Below are 24,297 nucleotides of genomic sequence, written 5' to 3'. Positions count from 1 at the left end.
TCTCTATTAAAGGTCTGGTGATGCTCAACACTTTCCCCTGCTTTTAAAACACCAGGCTGAGGGTCCCATGTCACAGCCACCAAAGACCTCTGCTAAGGAGGATTGGAAGAGGAGCCAGCCAAGGGTCCACTTTAACTGGTGAGAGGAGTCAATAAGCAACAGGAAGCACTGCCTATAACGTTCATGGGAGTTATGCAGAGAATATAGTGTGGCCCACCCTCAAAAGTCTAGAAGACAACCTTCCATTGGCTGAGCAAGAGAGGATTCAGAGTGGATTATTTAGGAGACCTTTTCCATCTCTAGTTTCTGCGATTAAAGGTCAGTTAGGAAAGTTAAAGGTTTAATAAGGCCCTTATTCCAGTTTGGGGAGTAATGGTTTGGTTCTCAGTTACAGATGTCAGCTGAACATAAGCACAATGTTTATTAGCAAAGTCCAACTTTCTCCATTCCAGTTTAACATAATCGTATTTGTTTCAGCTGAAACAGTGAAATCATTTAAACATTTAAAGACATGGAGTGACAGAAATTTGCAGCCCAGTAACACATTAAAAGTGTGCTCAGGGGAGAGCTTTTGTGGTTCTTTCTGATCCATATTCACTTGCACTTCTGTTTCTAAGCTATCATCATTAAGAAATAGTTGATATTCTTCTCTCTGGTTTAAATCCCAGAAAGGCATTTGCATTATCACCATAATAAACCTTTACACTGGGTACTGCATTGTCATTATTCTGCCTGGGAAAGTCACAAGGATTTCCCCTCCCCTAAATGTCCCATTTGTAGGGGATGGTTGTGAAATTCCATTATTTCCAAGAATTGCTGGCAAGCCAATGTTGTCTGTTCTTCTCAGTACTGCTTGTATTTTTCTTGTTCAGCTTTAAAAGCCAAACTTGGTTTGCAAAAATGTCTGGGTTTTTTAGTGCCAGAACTGAATAAAGACTGGTACAGTACAGAATTAGATGCTTTTATTATGCTGAAAAGCCATTAAATCATATTCAAGTTTGTAAAACAATGAGAGCATAAATTTGGAAATATAATATTCAGCCTTAAATCCTAAACTCAGAATTTCCTAAATATTTAAAATAGCCATTCTAAACTACACCACCTCTACCTGATGACTGTATTTCAAACCAAAGTGGATTTTTTTAAAATCAGAGACACCGGGGTTCTCAATAATCCTTATTTAGCAGAGTTAAGAGAATCCGTGAAGAAAGTGAGCCCAGTTCTCAAATGTGTATAATGTCTGCCAGAATTACTTGAGTAAACAGATATAAAGAACACAGATGTGTATTTACAGGGAGTTACAAAGAGAATACACTCCAAAGTCTGCAGTTAACTAGGGTTTGATGTCCAAGAAATCTGTAAACAAACGGTGATGTCTAGAAGAGGCTGAAAGACATCAGGCAATTCAAGACTTTGTATAGCATTGCTGATAGAAAAGTATGACAGAATGGGCCCCAGCCAAATGCAGTTCATAGTGCCAGATGCTGATCTCCATAATGCTGATGTAATTCCAGTGACAGCAATGGAGTTACCAGAAAATTACACTGGTGTGACAGAGATCAGAATCAGACCCTGTCCAAACAAATGGAATAAATCATATGGGATATAAGAAGCATCATTAGTAGATGTGTCAGGATAAAAATGAAAATCAAGAAGGTCCCTCTTCAAACACTTTTTGTGACCAAGGAGATTCAAATCTTACTGTTCCCCTCCTCCAAATACAGTAGAGCCTTCTAAGCTTCTGGATCACTTGTGACAGACAGCTCTAAAAATGGTTTTACAAACTCACTAGTGCTTGAGCTCCTATGGGTAAATATTTCCTTACGTTTGATATGTGAAAGCCATAATGTACAGAGTGATGTTTGAGGATTGGTTTCTGGGAAGAGGAAATTGACCATACACAATGTCAGCTGAGTTCATTCCTAAATGAAAACCATATTGGTCTGTCAACCATGATAATAAAAACCTGCTGACCTAGTTTCCTGCAGAATCAAATTCTTCGCCTTCCCTGCTCCCATTTCAAACCTAAATCAGATTTCATTCTTTACAGAAAGAAATTAACCCTTTGAGTATAAAGAAAAAAAACCTAGTGACGATACTTAGTATTTAAGTAGCAATTTCACACCTTTGAGATAATATAAAAACAATAACAAATTAATCTTCACAACACCCCAAAAGGTAGGAATTATCAGATGTGAAAACTGAAGCAAAGAGGGGCTGTCCAAGGTCACATGGCTTGGCAGAGCTGGGAAGAGAATCCAAGCTTTCTGGTTTTCAGCCCTGTGCTCTAACCATCTAGCAATGTTGCCTTTCCATATACTCTTTCTCTGCAAACATAAATTCTTCATTGATTCTAGTGGAAAAAACAACGGAGCTTCACTTTTCCAATATAGTTTAGTCAAACAGCTACAGAAAGGACCATTGTTCTTCCCAAGTTTTGTAATCCCAACTATCTGGCATGGGCTCACAAGATGAGAGCTTACTGTATTTGCTCCAACTGTTTAATTAAAGCGTTCACTTTTAATGGATTAAATTCCTTGGTGATACAACATTTCATATGCAGGGATGCCTGGGGGAGCTCTGGGATGGTCACAGAATGCACAAACAACGGATGTGTGGTGTCAAAACCCAGCCAAGAGAATACAGATGAGAAGTCTCGCTGTACAGGTCACTTCAGAGTCAGGCCTTGGATCATGCTGCAGCTTGGAACAAGGTGAACACGCACTCCAGTAAAAGACTAAGGCACTTTGGGAATGGAGATTCTGAAGCATGGTTTGATTCTGAAAGAGGCTAGGAACACCCTCCATTAGTGCATCTAGTCAAGCAGCCAGACAGGCTTTCAATCACCTGCTGAGACAGGTTTTCATTAAGGGAAAGAAAGGAGGAAACAACTCCTATGGTTAACCCTTATGTAGTTCTACAAAATAAATCCTGTACAGTGGAGTGGCCCGAGTGCAACCAGCAGATCAAATTTGAGTCATAGGGTTCCCTATTGCAGCTTTCAGCTGTCAGCTTCAGAACAAGCAGGCTTCCTGGTTCTGATGTACTTAAACACATTTTTGCTGTTAGTTTTTGTGTCTTTTGCTAGTTGCTCTTCAAATTCTTTTTTGGCCTGCCAAATTATACTTTTACACTTGACTTGCCAGAGTTTATGCTCCTTTCTATTTTCCTCAGAAGGATTTGACATCCAATTTTTGTTGTCTCCAAATAGCAGGCTATCAATCTGGTGTATATTCTTGTTTCATAAAACAGAGGCCCCCAAACTTTGCTTAGAAGACGTTTCTCTTGGCAGTTTGCCAGTAGCCCAAGGGTAGCACCTGACAATCAGTGGGGCCACTGGACGACTGAGGTACTAAAGGACCTCAAGGAAGACAAGGCCACTGCAGAATAACTAAATGAATTCTTTGCATCAGTCTTTACTATAGACGATGTGAGGGAGATTCCCACTTCTGAGCCATTCATTTTACATGACAAATCTGAAGAACTGTCCCAGACTGAGGTATAAATTGAGGAAGTTATGTAACAAATTGATAAATTAAACAGTAATGAGTCACTAGCGCCAGTTGGTATTCACTCAAGAGTTCTGAAGAAACTCAAATATGAATTGCAGAACTACTAACTGTGGTATGTAACCTATCACTTAAATTAGCCTCTGTACCAGATGCCTGGAGGAAAACTAACATATTTTTAAAAAAGGCTTTAGAGGCAATCCTTGCAATTACAGGCCAGTGAGCCTAACTTCAGTACCAGGCAAACTGGTTGAAAGCATAACAAAGAACAGAATTATCAGACATACAGATGAACACAATATGTTAGTAGTCATTGGATGTTTAACATCGTGAATGCCAGTGAAAATGAGGTAAGATCACAGGGTAAAATAGGGAAAGAACAAGTTAAAAATTATTTAGACAAGTCAGATGTCTTCAAGTCACCAGGGCCTCATGGAAGACAGGAGAGATTCCAGAGGACTGGAAAAGGGCACATATAGTGCCCATCTATAAACAGGGAAATAAGGACAATCCCGGGAATTACAGAGCAGTTAGCTTAACTTCAGTACCCGGAAACATAATGGAGCAAGCAATTTGGGAACACCTAGAAGATAATAAGGGGATAAGTAAAAATCAGTATGAATTTGTCAAAAACAAATAATTTCAAACCAACCTAATAACTTTCTTTGACAGGGTAACAAGCCTTGTGGATGGGGGGAAGCAGTAGATGTGGTATATCTTCACTTTAGTAAAGCTTTTGATACTGTCTTGCATACTCATAAACAAACTAGGGAAATACAATCTAGATGGAGCTACTACAAAATGGGTGCATAACTGGTTCGAAAACTGTTCCCAGAGAGTAGTTATCAGTGGTTCACAGTCAAGATGGGAGGGCATACTGAGTGGGGTCCCATGGGGATCAGTTTTGCATCTGGTTCTGTTCAATATCTTCATCAATGATTTTGAAAATGACATAGAGAGTATACTTATAAAGTTTGCAGATGATACCAAGCTGGGAGGGGTTGCAAGTTCTTTAGAGGATAGGATTATAATTCAAAATGATCTGGACAAAGTGGAGAAATGGTCTGAAGTAAATAGGATGAAATTCAATAAGGACAAATGCAAAGTCCTCCACTTAAGAAGGAACAATCAGTTTCACACATACAAAATGGGAAATAACTGCCAAGGAAGGAGTATTGCGGAAAGGGATCTGGTGGTCATAGTGTATAATAAGCTAGATATAAGTCAACAGTGTCACACTGTTGCAAAAAAAAAGCAAACATCTTTCTGGGATGTATTAACAGGAGTGTTGTAAACAAGACACAAGAAGTAATTCTTCCATTCTACTCTATGCTGATTAGGCCTCAACTGGAGTATTGTGTCCAGTTATGGGTGCCACATTTCAGGAAAGCTGAGGACAAAATGGAGAAAGTCCAGAGAAAAGCAACAGAAATGATTAAAGGTCTAGAAAACATGACCTATGAGGCAAGATTGAAAAAATTTGGTTTGTTTAGTCTGGAGAAGAGAAGACTGACAGGGGACATGATAACAGTTTTCAAGTACATAGAAGGTTGTTACAAAGAGGAGGGAGAAAAATTGTTCTTCTTAATGTCTGAGGATAGAGCAAGAAGCAATGGGCTTAAATTGCAGCAAGGGAGGTTTAGGTTGGACATTAGGAAAAACTTCCTAACTGTCAGGGTGGTTAAGCACTGGACTAAATTGCCTAGGGAGGTTGTTGAATCTCCATCATTAGAGATTTTTAAGAGCAGGTTAGACCATCACCTGTCAAGGATGGTCTGGACAATACTTAGTCCTGCCATGAGTGCAGCGGAGTGGACTAGATGACCTCTCGAGGTCTCTTACAGTCCTACGGTTCTATGTTGGGGAAGAGCCAACATGGCTTTTTAAAGGGAAATCATGCCTCATCAATCCATTAGAATTATTTGAGGGTGTCAACAACCATGTGGACAATGGTGATCCAGTTAATCTGGTGTACTTGGACTTTCAGAAAGCCTTTTACAAGATCACACACCAAAAGCTTTAAGCAAAGTAAGCTGTCATGGGATAAGAGGGATCAGTAACTGGTTAAAAGATAGAAACACAAAGGGTAGGAATAAAATGGTCAGTTTTCACAATGGAGACTGGTAATTAACGGAGCCACAAAGGATCTGTAATAGGACCTGTGCTGTTCAACATATTCATAAAACATCTGGAAAAGCAGGTGAACAGCAAGGTGGCAAAATTTGCAGATGCTACAAAATTACTCCAGATAGTTACATCTAAAGCTGACTGCAGAGTTTCAAAGGGATCTCATAAAATTGGGTGACTGTGCAAGAAAATGGCAGATGAAAGTCAAAGTTGATAAGTGCAAAGTAATGCACACTGGAAAGCATAATCCTGGTGTCTTTAAACCTCTGACTGCCAGAAGCTGGGACTGGACGACAGGGGATGGAGCAGTCAAGAATGCTTCTGTTCATTCCCTTGGATGCACCTGGCACTGGCCACTGTCAGAGGACAGTATACTAGGCTAGATGGACCACTGGCCTGCCCTAGTAAGGCCATTCTTGTGTTCTTATGATACCCCTCTGTCCTCACTTTTTGAGTTGACATGAGAAAGATGTTAAGACAGGACAGTGGGGTGGGAGGAGGTATTGTTTTATGATCTCTGTGTGTTAAGACAGGACAGTGGGGTGGGAGGAAGTATTGTTTTATGATCTCTGTGTGTATATAAAGTCTGCTGCAGTTTCCACGGTATGCATCCGATGAAGTGAGCTGTAGTTCACGAAAGCTCATGCTCAAATAAATTGGTTAGTCTCTAAGGTGCCACAAGTACTCCTTTTCTTTTTGTTAAGAGAGTACTGGCTCGGAAGAGACCAGTTAAAACCCAGCAACTAGCATTGGTTCTTTCTGTTAACTTGAAAGTGATGAATGGGAAATCTAGAGACTATGTACCTGTTTCAATGAGAGACATAGTTCAGTCTATTCCAGGGTTGCAGCATTTTACATAGGTAAACCCCCTAAAGGTTCCTGAAGAAACAAGAGCCTAAGTTCTCCAAAGCCTCATTATTAACATTGGCTAGAATCTGAAAAGTGACTACAGAAAAAGGGCATCTTCTCACTCAACCCATCTACTTCCTGTGGGGCTTTGAGTTGTATCTGCTCATGTTATTGACAGAAAAAAGTTTTATTCCTATTGCCTTTCAGGGGAAGAACAGGCTGGATTCAATTCTGGCTCACACATCAACTATGTTAGCCAAATCCCAACTGCAGAACCTTTATTCCTGGTAAGGATGTTGGGGGCAGAAAGACACAGCTGGATTTTCAGATCCCAGACTGTCTGCAGTGCTGGCAGTTAGACAAACCAATGTTTGAGTTGTATGTAAACAGAGACAATTGGAACAGGAAGGTCATTATGAGAAAATTCATTTTATGCAATGTCCATTGTATAGTCACTTTTCCAACTCTATCTACACTAACATTTCTAAAGCAAGACTTTGTCTCCTCTAGTTGACTGCTAGAATCCCAAATCTTTGTCCCATTGAAGTCAATGGCAAAACTCCCACTGACTTCAACTGGACCAGGAAGTGCCTTAAGGAAAGAAATACAGGTCTGAGATAAGCTTTGTGCAAGATTCTCCAGATCAGAGAGGGCTACTATAAGAAACAGTTAGGCCCCATGTAGGTCAAGAGGTAGGCTTTGTAAAGATAAGGTTTAATAAAACTCAGGATCAACAGAAACATTGCTACTAAAATCCCAAAGAAAAAAGTTTCTGCCGTGGCTCCAGTCTGAACCCTGAATTTGTACTGCTGCATGAGACCCTGGTCTAATTCTCTGATCCCAGATGAGTGAAATGTACACAGTCAACCATTTTTAAAATACGATTTTTAACCCAACATTGTCTCTTTAAATAAAAGAATTGGAAAAGTCCCCGATTAAATGCTTTGCAACTTTTTCAGGGTGATGGGAAGCTCTAAGGAATTTCCTCCATTCCCCCTACCCTTTACTCCCCCTCTCAAAGGCCCCAGGGTTGAGGAGACCCTCCTTCTGGAGCTCATCATCTCTGCTCCTTTACTCAGCTGGAGAGGGGTTTACTTGAGAATATTGCAATGTGCGTCCACCCACTCCTCAGGGGCACTATGGCCAACTCAGGAGATGCTTTGTGTTTTTAATGGGAATTTTGAAAATAAATTGAAGAAAGTTGGGATGATGTTGCTGGCACTTGGCCACACAGTGGGTTGCGTGGTTTAAAGCAGCTCTACTGTCTTCAACATCATGCTGCATACTTGAAAACAGATAATCTTTAGCCATTAACTGGCCTAATAAGAGCTTCACTCCCAAGGCTCTTCTCCGAAGGTTATTCTATAAACAGTAAAATCTCTAATGACTCTCTCGTATCTACCAAAGTTAGACAACGATAAATAGGCACTATAAGAAGAGATTTGTTTCAATGTCATGAAGAACATAGCATTAATAATAAAGGCTTCTGGGCAGAGCTATATACTTCTAGACTCCCAGAGTCTATGTGGCAGCACAGAGATAATCTCCACAATTTCCCGAACAAACAAATGAACACATACATTAACTAGAAGGAAGGGCCAAATCCTCTAAGAATTCTGACCCTTGAGCACCATGGGAATGGAGGCAGCTCAGCACCTCACTGGATTGAACTGGGGGTGTGAATAACTGCACATTGCATAAAGTCAGCCCTGTTTGCAACACGGTAGCTGCTCGACACAGTAAACATGCAGTTCAGTCGTGCAGTGTTGATGCAACTGGACTGTGCTATAGCCCTGGACCTTGCAATTGCTCATTTCATAATGTAATTGGGACCTTATTAAAACAGAGCTGATAAGATGCAAGGGAACTACATGGCTCCTGGTGAACAAGGAGTTAACTCAAACTCTTTGCACAAGCACTGGAATAGGACAATAAGAGTGGCTATTGAAGAGAAAGATAGGTATCTATGTCTTTTTCCCCTCACTGGGTAAGTTTTCTAGCCAAGGGGCTTACAGGGCTGGGTTGAATCCCAGGCTAGGGAATTTTCTGTTTACTCTTTCTGCTTATGCTAATGCATTGTGATTGCCTGTTATAAATGTTATTCCCTTAAGAAAAGATCTTGCTGACTGGGACCATTTTATGTTCTCTGTTGAATCATCCCAACACCAAGGTAGGTGTGCTGTCACTTCAGGTAGATGCTAACAGGAGTCTCTAGCAGAGATGTTTGCAAACATTGCAGCATATACTGTAAATGTAGCAAATCTTCCAAGTGTGGAAGGGAAGCACTTTTCATTCTGCAGCTGTCATTCCTTGTGTTCGTAGTTGGGGACTGTTGGCAAAACATGCTTTACTGTTTCACAACATAACTGGGAAAATAAATAGGTTGTTACAATGAGTCAAGTTTAAAAGGAGACTCTTGGGTATAATTGTTGAAAACAACTTTAATCTGACGACTGTCCATCTCAAGTAATTTGGTGCTTCCCAATTAACTCTTAATTGGGCCAATTGTAGAAGTTCTATAGGGCTGGATGGAGATAAACAATTTCAGTAATATTTTGAATACGCTGGATGAAATAGAAAGGAGTGGAGCTGAGGATAATTTTAGATACAGGACAGATGGTGCACTAGGAACACAGGGGAGGCAGTGTGTTCAGCTTAGCATGAGGAACACCTTGTGTTGCCCTCCAGCGAACGATGTGCTGACAATTAGGACCGCTATCTACCCCCACCAGACAGAGGCAGTATTGCCACAACACAGGGCATTGGAGAGAGCAGTGCTGGAGGAAGCAAAGAGGCAGAGAAGAGTGAGACAATGTAGAACTGATCAATGAAATTGTTTTTAATTGTTCACTTTATTAATATAACTTCATAAGTAAAGTTTTATGAATGAAACTACATTCATTCATAAAACCAGGTATCTCAATAACTGTCTAATTGAGTTTCACTTTCAATCCAATTGCTGCTTAAATCACTGAAACTTACACTGTTTCAACATTGTAACTTCTGCTCACTGTTTTCCATTCCTTACACTTGTCCATATTGTAACTCAAACTCCATTTTAACTTGTCCCTAACTCCATTTTAAAATGCTAACTCCATTTTGTAAACCCTGCTGCAATCTTCATTTTGCAAAACCCTGATGTAATCTTATTAGTGTAGTTTAGATGTGTGAATGAGGTATGTATGGATGATGGAATCAACCTCCAGCCCCACCCGTCCTGATGAAATAAAGTGTAAACACCAAGGACTGAAGATGCAGACAACAGCCCTGACAAAGCAAGAAGAGTCCACCCTCAAAAGAAAAGAACAGAAGTACAATTGAAGAAACATCAAAGCCAGGTCCCAGGTTGAAAGTCATGTCTACAATTGACGGGTGACCAATCACCCCGAACCCAGAGGCAGCGTGACACAGCAAGACCTATAGACTCTGGATTCAGACTAAAGCCTACAAAAAGGATGGGTGAGATGGAAGACTTTGGAGGGTAACACTCTGCTGCCAACATGGAAGGGCATCGGTGCATGCCCAACAGAGACCCAGCCCTTCCTTGTGCCCAGCTTTCCTGGCCAGTTAGCCGCCACAAGCCACGAACCCAAGCCACGAACTCAAGCTACATTCAGGACTGGTAACTATCTAGCAGCTGCAGAACATTTGATGCGTGCGTGTGTGTGTGTACATAGGTATTAGATATTAGTTATTGGTCGTAAATCAAATTGTGTTATAATAAACGTGACATCTTGTCTTGTCCCCTGAAACGATCCTGTGTAGTTCTATCTGCATAACAGGATCCCAGAGAACATCCTGAACACTACTCAGAAGTGAGGTACTTCTATGATGAGCGATAAAACAGGAGTCCTGACCATTAAACATCCCATGGCAGGTTCTGCAAGAGTTGGGATGTTGTGTCCTGACCAAATTCCCACAAGGGCATCTCTACCCTGCTTCCCTAAATTCCCCCTGCGGCTTCAGTTGGATACAGTCTTCTTCCTCATTTCCTGTCCAAAACAGAGGAAGAAATGGGGCATAATACCTGGATCTTAAGGACCAAGTGGACAGAGAAAACAATACAGAGACCGTGAATGGCCACAGAAAGATCTACATACCGATGAGAGTTTTTAAAGGAATCTGGCTCCTTGGAGTAATGGGGCTACATAAATGTAAATATTTTAGTGTTATTTATTTTAATTATTGCTGGATTTCTAATCATCCTGCTGGACTTTTTAAACATGCTATGGAGCCATTCCACAGGCATGGTTATATTCAGCCCCATCTTTTCTGCAAAGTAGCAACAGCGTGTTGCACTGGTAAATGGAAAAGCAAGAGCCAGTTTAGGAGACAGATGTGGGATTGCAAACCCAATGGGGTTCGATATATGACAGAGGTGATTGTGTCAATCTCAGAGGGAAAGGGAGCCAGTTATCCCATGTAACACTATGCTGCTAGAAAACAGTGGTATCAGGCAGCCCTGATGGGGACAGGCAGATTCAATAAAAGCAACTACCTTCATAGAAAAAGTAGAGCACCAATAGCTCCGAGAAACCACAAGCATTTTCAGCTCTGGGCTATAATTGCATTTTAATCAACATCAAGGAGAGTACAGAGGAGCACATGAACCTTTGGCCTTAATAATTCTGTATGAAGTTATCCAACTCAACAGGAATTATTACCACCACCAACAGCTAAGAAAACATGTAAGGTTTGCTTCCCAAAGCAGTTCTGGTTTTGTAAGTGAATGTGGTCATAAAATGGAATGGTATATATGGCCTTTAAGAGTTACACCAGTTCTATGCCACAGGAATACCTTTCCTTATGATTTACTACTTTCCATTTATGAACAAATATGCTTTACACTCAGATTATCTCCATGACAAAGGCCAGGCCACCTCCTTTTGCATCTCAGCCTGTCTGTGGCTACCTTTGGAAGAATAATAATGTATTTCAAAGTACTTAACAAACATTAATTAAGCCACACATCCAACACCCCCCATGCCTCCTGCGAGGCAGATAAGTAAACATGAGTTCCATTTCACAGATGAAAATACTGAGGGACAGAAAGGACAAGTGACTTATAGCCCACCTTAATTGATTAGTCTTGTTAGAGTTGGTATAGCAACCCCCATTTTTTCATGTTCTCTGTATATATATATATATCTTCCTACTGCATTTTCCGCTGCATGCATCTGATGAAGTGGGTTTTAGCCCATGAAAGCTTACGCCCAAATAAATTTATTAGTTTCTAAGGTGCCACAAGTACTCCTCGTTCTTTTTGCTGATACAGACTAACATGGCTACCACTCTGAAACCAGCAAATCAGTGGCACAGCTGGGAATAGAGCATGGGAATCCTCACTCTTGGCCCTGCTTCTCTGAGCACTGGACAATGCTGCAAGTTCGGACTGGAATACTTGGTCTTACTGATGTGTTACTGTACCAAGCAGGGGCTATTTTCACTGTGACAATGTAGAATTTAAATTTAGCACATCATTTTTCATAGCATTTCTCACTGTCACTTTGCAGCCTTCACAGTGTCCATGTGGACAACTTACTGGCATCATCAAAAAAGTCTGCCGTGGCTATATTCAGTGGAGGAGGACAGCAGTTGAAACCCTGAGTAGTCTATTGGAAATCAGCAAAACCAAAAAGACACTCCTCTCCTCAGGGGCACAGTTGATTAAGTTAACAAAACAGAGGATCCTGTTAGGTCCTGGGAAGTTCATTTGTTTGTGTCACAGAAAGATGAAAACAGAGAATGACAGGCAGAGCTCGGACCTGTTTTCTACATATCTTTAAAGCACATAGAATACTTGTGGGGAGATCAAAATCAACAATAGTTACAAAATCTCAAGGCTTTAACAGTTACCACAATAAACAATGAGGGGGTCTGTGTGTGATTTCTATCGCTATCTTAAAAACAGGAAGTTAGTGGATTTTCCTGCCCCATGCCCTCTGCCCTGAAGGCAAAGGCCAACTTTATTAGATTTCTAAAGCACATTTGTTAGGTTTTCTTAATATTGCCTTACCAGGGCTGACTACCTTGATTCAACTCAATTATTATTAACCCTACATGGGCCGGGGGAGGAGGGAGGGACTATGGACTAGTTGTCTAACAGATTTTTCCATCGCAACTTTCTACATTGATTATTTAATATTTTGTTTCAGTGTTTAGCAGTTTTTACCAGTACTTTGCTAAAATAATCTTGAGCATTAACAAGCTGAAGTCATAGAAGTAAAAAATGTGGTTCTTTGCATTTGTTCTGATTGGGTTTCTACAAACTCCCTTTGTCTTTTATTAACTCTCCTCCACTTCCCCCCTGCTTTTAGTCAGATCTTTTGGCCTCTTTGGCTAGCTTACTCGCTCTATATTAAGCCCTGCTGTGACTCTACAGAAACAGGGTCTGACAAGGTCTGTGTTTACATCTGAAGTGGGGTTCTCACATATTTTGAAAAGCCCCGACTGATAAATGAGAGCTCATCGCTCCCAGGGGGTGATGTGGGGGACGTATCCCTTTAACACTGAAAGGGTGGCTACCCCTTTTGCCACAGCCCCTTCTCTTTTGTGAAAAATCAAGGAAATTAATGATGCTGGAAAGCTGAGAAAGGAGATGGGCTCACAAGAGCCCCAGTGAAGTCAAAGGGGCAGGTTTCTATTCTGGGAAAAACATCAAACTTATGATAAAATGGTTAAATAAAACTTACTAAAACAAAGCCATTGCACTGGAAAGTAATAAAGAAAGTGGGCAAAGGACAGCTTCCTAACCCCAAAAAGAGCTTAAAAAAACCCAACTATCAATAGGACCAAGATTTTCAAAACTAGGAGACTGAAGTTAGGCACCTAAATAAATGGCCTGATTTTCAAAAGTGCTGCCAGTGATTTCAGCAGGTGCTGTATGCCCAGCACTTTTGAAAACCAGGCCATTTATTTAGAAGCCTAAATAAGGATTTAGGAGAATAATTTTAGGCATCGATTTTTGAAACTCTTGGCCTAGATCCTTTAATGATACAGACAAATCAGTTTTTTTTTTAAACCACACATTATTACAATGCCTCCCCAAAACAAAACTGAATACAAATTTCAAGAGTCCTACACCACATTTAAGTGAAACCTGTCTGAAGCGATCACATAAGGTCTCAACAAATCACTTGCTTAACAAAGGCTGTTTTCTAATAAAGGTGAAACAAAACTGTACTTAGCTGAATGGGGTTATTATGAAATAGTCTCAAACCAGGAGGTTGCTTACTTTATAATACACTGAATTTCTACAGCACCTTTCACCTGAGGATCTCTAATCCTTACTACAAATATCCTTATTAATTAAAGAAATATTTACAAATATTAAAGAAGCTTCTCAGCACTATTGTGAGGTAAATAATGGATATAGAAAACACTTAATTCCTCCCGGAAATATGCAGCCATTGGAACTGATGCAATTCTAGGGCCCAATTCTTCTATCACTTAGTAGCAAAAATCCCATTGACTTTAATAGTGCATGGTCAGGATGGCAACATTGAAGGTGGAAGATAGCCTAAACTGAACTGCGCTCCTGGAGAGTACCCCATTGCAGGGACTCTGAAACTTGATTGCACCGCGACCCGCTTCCGACAACAAAAATTATTACATGACCCTAGGAGTGGGGACAGAAGCCTGAGCCCGCCCAAGCCCCACGGCCCAGGATGGGAGGCCAAAGCCAAAGCCCAAGCTCCACCGCCCCATGGAGGGGGCCCAAAACCAAAACCCAAGAGCTTCAGCCCCAGGAAGGGGGCCTGTAACCTGACCCCAGCCACCCAAGGCTGAAGCCCTCAGGCTTCAACCCCAGGTGGTATGGCTCGGGGTTCAGCTTCAGCCCTTGGCCATAGCAAATCTAAGTCAGACCTGGCGACCCCACTAAATACGGGTTGCAACCACTTTGGGGTCCTGACCCACAGTTTGAGAACTGCTGGGTTAGAGGGAGTGGTTTAGCAGTCTATCCACCCAGTATTCAGGGCTGATCCTGCCAGGTACAGAGCACTGTCAATTCCTACTGCCCTTAATGTGTTGAAAGCAATGCAAACTAGAGTCCAAGGAAAGAGGGTCTCATGTTGCTCTCTAGTGACTCCTTTTGCCCAATTTAAGGTATAAGTTGGTAAACTGAAGAGAGAGCAATGTGCTGTCTTCCCTGGTCAGATCATGGGGTCAGAAAAAAGGAAATGGCAGAGGAAATTGAGGAGACCCTTCCCACCCTCCCCAAAAAATCACAAACACACCCAGTGAGAAAGCCTTAGGTTTGAGAAGGAGCAAGGAAAGAGCTGGCATGAAATTTTGGCTCACTGAAATCAAATGGGAGTTTTTCATGTGGGACTTCAATGGGGCCAGGATTTCACCCCTGTTCTTTTCCACTGGCATGCTTTATTGTTCATCTCTTAGGCAGATCCTGTTAACTCACAGTAATTAATCATATTTATATTGTGTGTGTCTCCAGCACTGGTTCATTAGGCACATTAGAGCAATTCAAATCAATAAGGCCATCTACAACTGAGATAAACACAATAAAACTAAATTGGTAGAGTCTGACACATTATTATTTACATGCATTACTTTTGGATAAAAATTTTCAAATCCTAATCCAAAGGTTCACATTTTCAGTTACATAAGCTTATCCTCTGAGCACTTTTTAGATTCTTCTGATCATCACAAATCTGACACACACACTGTTTACTTCAGGATATATTTTCCCCATGACCCTACAGAGTCGCTTCCTTCCACCAAATCTCCAAAAAAGAGGAGCTCGTTAGAAATGAAACAGGAGGAAGTGCAGTAAAATGTGTTCACCTTGGTAGGGAAAAAAAAAAAACAAAAAACAGATCCAACAACAATGAACCATTACATGAAAAATGAGTTTGAGCCTCTCAGCAACCTGATCTCAAACCTGGAGAAACCTTGTGATTTGCCTGGGCAAATGTGCTGCACTGTTTAATCAGAACCCTTTTTGGACTGGAGAGGAATAGTAAAAAATAAGTAAGAAATGGAATTTCCATGGAAACTTGGAAGCAGGTCTCGTGTTATTTGCAGTACAAGCGTTTGTACTTTAAGTGGAATGTCTTCTAGTTTACACAAATCCCAGCTATTATTTTCTTCGCAGCGCAAGTTTGGGCCAAACATTGTTACATTAAAGCGGTGCCAGTCGATTGTATCTTCTGTCCAGCACGACTGTCTGAATAAAGTTAGAGGCTTGGTATTTTTTTTGCCAGAAGCCAACAAAACTTCCCTTAGCAAAAGGAGAAGATTTGGAATTATTTTTTGCTAATCCTCAACAGAAGGTGAAAGCAACCTAGAAAATGTCTCCTGTTTACATCTGACACCGCAGACTGGCAGTCAGCCAGAGCCTTGGCAGATGTGCCCTGCATTAATGGGAACTTAACTAGTTACTCATATTAGGTCAATTACATGCTAATACTTTCCATATACCATGAGGTGAGGCACACATTGTTGCAATCTCAGGACCTATATTTACAGGTAAATTAGTTGAGTGAATGTATCAAAACTGTTATATTTCATGAGCTTTAAAAGATGCCCTTTGTCATCCTAAAATTATGCCTGACAGGTTAGAGCTTTAGCTTTCTTTATTGCTAGCCACAGTCTTGTGGTCAGTGAACTGCATACTTATCACAAAATTGAGGTTTGTGCTGCCGGTGTTTTTATGATTCTTTGGGGAAATCTTTAGCTTTGTTGAAATAACAGCTACTGCACCAAAGTCAGACATTGATCTTTACTTATGGCTTTGAAATATCCCATTCTAGTTCACTGTTCTTACTGTACCAAGGGCAGATATAGAACTTGTGATCCTGGATCTACTCCACCTTCAGCAGTATTTTAGTAATATATAAGAGATACACATATAAAAAAATTAAATCAGGGGAACAGCATTCTCTTCAGTGGTGTTTTGGTTTTCTAAATGAGAATTCTCCTCCCAAGAAAGAAATCACCCAGGAAATACTTTGCAATCATCTTAGGAAATCATAATTAATAAATGTGACTGGGCTACCTGATAATATATTCCTGGTTTCTATTACATCACCTCAGGCTGTTTTACCTGTCAGCCTGAACTTAGACATAAAGGCCTTGAATTCAGAGAGAAGGACTGATCTACAATCCATTTAACTGGTGCTGTTCCAGTCTGCTACAGAGGTAGGAGGTGTGGGGCGGGAGGCAGGCGTGCCTGTGATTAGCACCAGTTCATACGGATTGATCGAGATTTACTTGTGAACAAGCCGATTACAAGACCATCCCAGTTCACATCACCACATTAACATCTCCGTTCAGTGCCTGAAAGCAGGGATGGTGCAGTCTGACAATATCTGGGAAAGCTAAATTGCACTGAAGCGCTCACGTCTAAAAGCTTTTCTCAGTATAGCAGAGGCTCATTAGAGCCACAAGCTCAAAAACCAGAAGCCCAATAAACAGAACACCCCAAATCTATTATTTTTACATAATCTCATGATTTTAAAGCCAATCTCATGATTTTTGGCAAGCCAGTTTCATGGTTTGGAAACATTTGCGGTTGGCAATACTGCCGAATGATCACTTGGCTTGATAATGGGGTTGTATTGGTCTTCCAAATACTGCAGTCTAAAGAGACACCCCTTGGAAGCAGTAAGGCCTTAGTAATTGTGTAGCATTTTCTATAGTTGCATTCTACCATTCAGCTAGTAACAAACTTCCACATTATGAAAATTAGCTCAGTGGTTCAAGATCATTTGGTAACCCTCCTCCATCTTGGGAGGACAATCTCTCTGAGTAATGACTCCCTATGTATACTCAGCACATTAACAGGAACCCCAGGCACAGAAATTGCCTATAGAGTATTGATGAGAAGAGAACTGACATCTCAATGGGATTAGAAAATTTGTAATTTGAATTTGCTCTTTGCGATATATGGGTAGGTCTGTCTGTCTGAAGGCTCATGAAATAGAGCTGCCATTACATGATTTAAAGTGGATCATTCCCTTGGAAATTAATCAAAGCAATTTAGACTTTAAGCTGAGTCTGGCATGGGACACTCGAACACACTGGAGGAACGAAAGCTCTTTTGGCAAAAATCAGGATCTCTTTCGTTGATTATATGAGAGCTAAACAATTTGTGAGCCAGCTCTGTCCACTTCCGTAGATATTTCCAGCACCTGATGTGCCTGCCATTTTAGACACATCATGGCAGCAGAAATGTTAGCTGAGTTTGTTTGTGTTAAAATGATTAGCTGTTACACTTTCTACCAAAGTCATAATTACACTCTCCTGACTCAGATCGCAGACTTTCAGAGAGTCATTTCAGTTTATTTTAATGTTAGGATCACAACATAAATGAGACAAAACCTGTGATCTTTCATCTCTATAATTACTCTATTGTTGTAATATGCAAGGCCTGATTAAAATGTACCAAATATCTATGTGGGCTACAGGAACAATTCAAATATTGTTTACATTATAATTCATATTATTAGGGCTGTCAAGCAATTAAAAAATGAATCACGATTAATCGCACTGTTAAACAATATGATTTACTTAAATATTTTATGATGTTTTCCACATTTTCAAATATATTGATTTCAGTTACAACAAGAATATAAAGTGTACACTGCTCACTTTATATTAATATTTTTATTACAAATATTTGCACTGTAAAAAACAAAAGGAAGTATTTTTCAATTCACCTAATACAATACTGTAGTCCAATCTCTTAATTGTGAAAGTTGAACTTAAAAATGTAGAATTATGTTAAAAAAATAACTGCATTCAAAAATAAAACAATGTAAAACTTTAGAGCCTACAAGTCCACTTAGTCCTATTTCTTGTTCAGCCAATCGCTCAGACAAACAAGTTTGTTTACATTTGCAGGAGATAATGCTGCCCGCTTCTTGTTCACAATGTCACCTGAAAGTGAGAACAGGCGTTCGCATGGTACTGTTGCAGCTGGCATTGCAAGACATTTACATGCCAGATGCACTAAAGATTCATATGTCCCTTCACGCTTCATTCACCATTCCAGAGGACATGCATCTATGCTGATGACAGGTTCTGCTTGATAATAATCCAAAGCAGTGCAGACTGACGCATGTTCATTTTCATCATCTGAGTCAGATGCCACCAGCAGAAGGTTGATTTTCCTTTTCGGTGGTTCGGTTTCTGTAGTTTCTGCATCGGAATGTTGCTCTTTTAAGACTTCTGAAAGCATGCTCCACACCTCATCCCTCTCAGATTTGTGCTGAGTCATCATCCGAGACTACTATAATATGAAATATATTGCAGAATGTGGGGAAAACAGAGCTGGAGATACACAGTTCTCCCCCAAGGAGTGGAGTTACAAATGTAATTAACACATGATTTTTTTAACGAGCGTCATCAGCATGGAGACGTCCTCTGGAATGGTGCCCGAAGCATGAAGGGTCATACGAATGTTTAGCATATCTGGCACGTAAATACCTTGAAATCCTGTCTACAAAAATCCCATGCGAACGCTTGTTCTCACTTTCTGGTGACATTGTAAATAAGAAGTGGGCAGCATTATCTCCCGTCAACGTAAATAAACTTGTTTGTCTTAGCGATTGGCTGAACAAGAAGTAGGACTGAGTGACTTGTAGGATCTAAAGTTTTGCACTGTTTTGTTTCTGAGTGAAGTTATGTAAAAAAAAAATTACATTTGAAAGTTGCATTTTCATGATAAAGAGATTGCGCTACAGTACTTCTATGAGATGAATTGAAAAATACTATTTCTTTTGTTTATCATTTTTACAGTGCAAATATTTGTAATCAAAAACAATAATATAAAGTGAGCAGTGTATTTGTATTCTGTGTTGTAACTGAAATCAATATATCTGAAAATGTAGAAATGTAGAAAAATATCCAAAAATATTTAATAAATTTCAATTGGTATTCTATTGTTTAACAGTGCGATTAAAACTACGATTAATCAAGATTCATTTTTGCGTTAATCATGTGAGTTAACTGCGATTAATCAACAGCCCTACATATTATTAATAAAATGATTTTTTATTTACACGTTTTTGTTCCACTCTCCAAATGTCATTTTCCTCGGTTGTGGAAATTGAGTTTAAATTGCAAAAATTAACTTGGAAATCCTGGAGTCTGAACCCTGTGCAGCTCAGGAGGTGAAGCCTGGTTGGGGTGTGGGGCAAAGTTAGCTTTTAGCCATCTTTATGTCCTCTAAGGCAGATTCTCAGCTGGTGTAAATTGTTGGAGTTAGGACAATTTACACCAGCTGAGGATCTGCCCCCCTGAATTCTCTACCTGGCCCGTAGTGCCCAGCACAACTAATTAACAGCCCCAACAACTGCTCTAAGTTATGAAAAAACAACGAGTACTTGTGGCACCTTAGAGACTAACAAATTTATTTGACCATAAGCTTTCGTTAGTCTCTAAGGTACACAAGTACTCCTCGTTGTTTTTGCTGATACAGACTAACACGGCTACCACTCTGAAACCTGTCACCATCTAAGTTATGAGTGTCTTGAACGGGCGGTCTGTTGGCTGTTCCCTCTCCTGGGCATGCTGCTACGTCAGGGCGATTCCCCAGCGAGGAGACTCTTCATGCTGGAATGTGGCCAACAATTAGGGCCACTAGTTGTATACTGGATTTAGGCTGTTTTTAACTGAGGAAGCATGTACAGTAATTGCCTTAAGTGCCCACCCAAAAATCAATAGAAAGCAGTTGCTTAGTAGAGATGTTTTTTAAACGCTGAACAAACACTGTCCTGGAATCCCGGGGCTACTTTAAAGGATTCCTTAAGATCAGAGGGTTGCCTAATGAGAGGTTGGGTCCTTGGTATAAGTTCCACTCTAGGCTGATTGAGTGATGCTTAGGTTTTCTGTGAGTATGTAAAAAGAAAGTGTCATGTATGGTTTTATATGCAACCCCAGCCAAGTGAGAACACTGAGCATGTCAATCAACTTTACACTTCAAATATGCTTCCCTTCTGTATACTGAAAATTCTACTAACTCAATTTTAGATTAAGCAAAGAAAGAGGAAATAGCATGACTCAGCTTCATGCTACAATGGCTGGAGCAGATCCAGACCTAGCAATCCTTTGGGTTTTCCTTTTCCTTACCAAAATACAAAGTTGCACTTGGGTAATGTAAAGCATGCAGTGTTTGGGTAAGGAACGCAAAATAGTCAGTGTGCCTGCCCTGGTCCTTTAGTCAAGCAGGAGCTATTTACATTTATGGGAAATTCTCTGCTGCAGAATTAGGGAGAAAGCACAAAATACAGAAGGGCTCAGAATTTACCCACTGACAAACTGCCAAAGAGGAGCAACCTTCTGAAAATGTCACCTCCTTCCTAGCTATAGAATTTCAAGGAAGTTAATGGCAATAGTGATAGTAATAATAATAAATAACGCTTTGTCCTGCTATAGCGACTTCCATCTGAGGCTATCAAAGAACTGAATAGACGTGAATTCATTAAGCCTCACCTTATTTTACAGAAGTGGAAACTGAGGCATAGGGAGGTTAATGATTTGCCCAAGGTCACACTGTGAATCACTGGTGGAGCTGGAATAAGATTCAGGAATCCTTATTCCCATTGCCTTGTTCTAATAGCAAGACAAAACAGCTTCTCTATAAATCTTAAGTGTCTGAAAAACATTCCTGCTCCTCTAACCATTTTGTTTCACAGAAATAGGGAATATACATCTTGAAAGTAAACTCGGCACAGTAGGGAACTCTGATGTGCTTGTGTATCGACAGTATTAAAAACAGCATCCTCAAGTCCTTAACTCAGCTTCTAACAATGTCAACGCGAGTTACAAGTGCTTTGCCGCACTCAGGATTTGGCTCATAAAAAGGGATCTGATTCTGAGTAAGAATTGAGTAACAACTTCAGGAGTTGGCCTTTTAACTTGTTGGCAAAAAGTGAGCCTATTTGCCAGTATCTGATGATGAAGTAAGGTCTTTACAGATAAGGTCTTAACTTTTTATCTCACATTCAAGTTAATATCTACCTCTGTGCCTTTCAGACACTTGCCTCCACTGTGAAGATCACACATCCATCATTTTTTACATATGCTGTAATCAGGAGAGGTTATCAAGGCTCTTCTTTTTAAATTACCTGCACTTTATCTATTAAGGAAACCAAGGTATTTCTTGCAAAAAACAGTGCTCTGGGTTGTATATATTGGTGAGAATGCGTGACCAGTGTCAGGAAGCTTGCATCATATAGTAACCAATTGCACATTGCACTGGAGAAATCACCAGCCAGTTGGACCACCACTTCTATTTTTTTGAGCATCCTTTTTGTAAATTTCAAGAGACACTTGCTTCAATTACAGCATATTGTCTGTTCCTTTATACTTTGACAATTACAGTGACTTGACTTTTCCCCCCACAGTACTAACTGTTGCAATACAGCAACACTGCAAAACAGAATTACCCAAAAGCAGCTCAAGAGAAGGGAAGGGGAGCAGCTCTCCATTCACTCAAAAGGGAGACTCCCAATAAACACTTACCTCATCTGACCCAAAAAACTCTGTTGAACTAAAACAGAAAGTCAGACCTAAACCCTCAAAAGCCAGGGAATTCAGGCCTGTTGACTCTGGGGCCTTACCTCAAGAGAAAACAAAGAACCATAAGAATATAGGACTGGAAAGGATCTTGAGAGGTCATCTAGTCCAGCCCTGTATGCGGCAGCAGGACCAAGTAAACTTAGACCATACCTGACAGGTACTTGTCCAACCTCTTCTTAAAAACCTCCAGTGATAGGAATTCCAGAACCTCCCTTGGAAGTTGGTTCCAGAGTTTAACTACCCTTATTGTTAGAATGTTTTTCCTAATGTTTCTAACCTAAACCTCCCTTGCTGAAGACTGAGTCCCTTACTACTTATCCTATCTTCAGTGAACATGGAGAACACTTGATCTCCTTCCTCTTTATAACAGCCCTTAACGTATTTGAAGACTGTTATCAGGCTGACCCCCCCGTAATCTTCTTTTCTCAAAACTAAACATGTCCAGTTTTTAAAAGCTTTCCTCATAGATCAGGTTTTCTAAACCTTTTATCATTTTGTTGCTCTCCTCTGGACTCTGTCCAATTTGCCCACATCTTTCTTACAGTGTGGGGCCCAGAACTGGAAACAGTACTCCAGCAGAGGCCTCATCATTGTCGAGTACAGCAAGACAATTACCTCCCAAGTCTTGCACACAACACTCCTGTTAGTACACTCCAGAATGATATTAGCCTTTTTTGCAACTGCAACATATTGTGGACTCATATTCAATTTGTGATCCACTAGAATCCCCAGATCCTCCTCCCCATTTTGTAGTTGTGCATTAAGTGAAGTACTTTGCACTTATCTTTACTGAATTTCATCTTGTTGAATTCAGACCAATTCTCCAATGTTATTTTGAATTCTAATCGTGTCTTCCAAGGTACTTGCAATCCCTCCCATCTTGGTGTCATCTTCAAATTTTATAAGCAATACTCTCCACATAATTATCCAAGTTATTAATTAAAATATTGAGTAGTACCAGACCCAGGACTGACTCCTGTGGGACGCCCTTTCTAGATTCACCCTCCCAATTTGACAGTGACTTTCACTTTGACTATGGTCTTTCAAACCGTTGTGCACCCACCTTATAAGTTCATCTAGACTGCATTTCCCTAGTTTGCTTATGAGAGTATCATGTGGGACTGTGTCAAAAGCCTTACTAAAATCAAGATATATAATATCAACTGCTTTCCCTCTATACACAAGGCCAATAACCCTGTCAAAGAAGGAAATTAGGTTGGTGTGGCATGACTTGTGTTGGACAAATCCATACTGCCTATTCCTTATAACTCCATTATCCTCTACGTGGTTACAAATTGATTGTTTAATAATCTGTTGCATGTTAAGAACAAAGGTCAGTTTGGGGCCTGGATATTTAGTCTGGCTTTTCTAGCTTTTGTGGGTTTAAATCATGCCTTTAGTTAATTGTTTGTTTTTAATAAAAAATGTTCTTTTATTGTTTTTATTATGGTTCTTCAATACTAAAAACAACCACCTGTTCATTGTTTGCCTGTACATTTCTCCTCCATTTCTAGTATCAGCCATCAGCCTGTATTTGCATGGAGTTGTAATGAGTGACATAATGGGTCTCTACAATCACTGGGTTCTATGATTCACTAATTCAGCATGTTAAACTGCCTCTCCAGAAGAAAGTTTCTAAAGTAATCATAAACACAGGAAGGCTGACTTCATCATCTACCGTCATGTCCACATAGCATTGAAAAGAATAAGGCCATGTCTAAACTAGCATTTTTGTTGGCAAAACTCAGGGATGTGAAAAATACACCCCCCTGAGCAACATAAATTTTGCTGGCATAAGTGCTCGTGTGCACAGGGCTATGTTGGCAGGAGACGCTCTCCCACCAACATAGCTACTGCCACTCGTTGAGCTGGTTTTATTATGTTGACAGGAGTGCTCTCTCCAATTGGCATAACGTGGCTACAGGAGTGCTCTTACCGCAGCACAGCTGTGCCGCTGTAAGCTTGTAAGTATAGACACAGCCTAAGGATCTGGTGCAGACATTTAGTCCATAGCATCAGGGAATTATGTGATGTCTTGACTCTAATACCAAGTTCATTCTTGCATGTGTAGGTAGGACTATGCTATGTTATAAATGTTATGGGATATCGCTATAGCCCAGCCTCTACAGGGCTATAATTTGGTCTCAGATATGCAGACCAGATCAAACCACATTAGAACATGATTCCACAATCTGGGGCAAGGTGCACTTAACTGGTGTAAATCAGCATAAGCATAACTAAAATCAATGAAGCTACAGCAGTTTACACC

The 24,297-nt window shown here is 40.3% G+C and overlaps 1 protein-coding gene across 3 annotated transcripts in view; it reads right to left on the bottom strand.

The window, feature by feature from the left end:
* The window catches only part of PIGL (phosphatidylinositol glycan anchor biosynthesis class L), a 92,290-nt gene that overhangs the window by 61,621 nt on the left and 6,372 nt on the right, over positions 1 to 24,297 (bottom strand). The gene's annotated exons all lie outside the window — the stretch shown is intronic.

This window comes from Caretta caretta, chromosome 17, assembly GCF_965140235.1.
Source record: "Caretta caretta isolate rCarCar2 chromosome 17, rCarCar1.hap1, whole genome shotgun sequence".
Classification (NCBI taxonomy): Eukaryota; Metazoa; Chordata; order Testudines; family Cheloniidae; genus Caretta; species Caretta caretta.
Note: the sequence above shows the minus strand (reverse complement) of the source record. Positions and strands in the feature narration are given on the sequence as shown.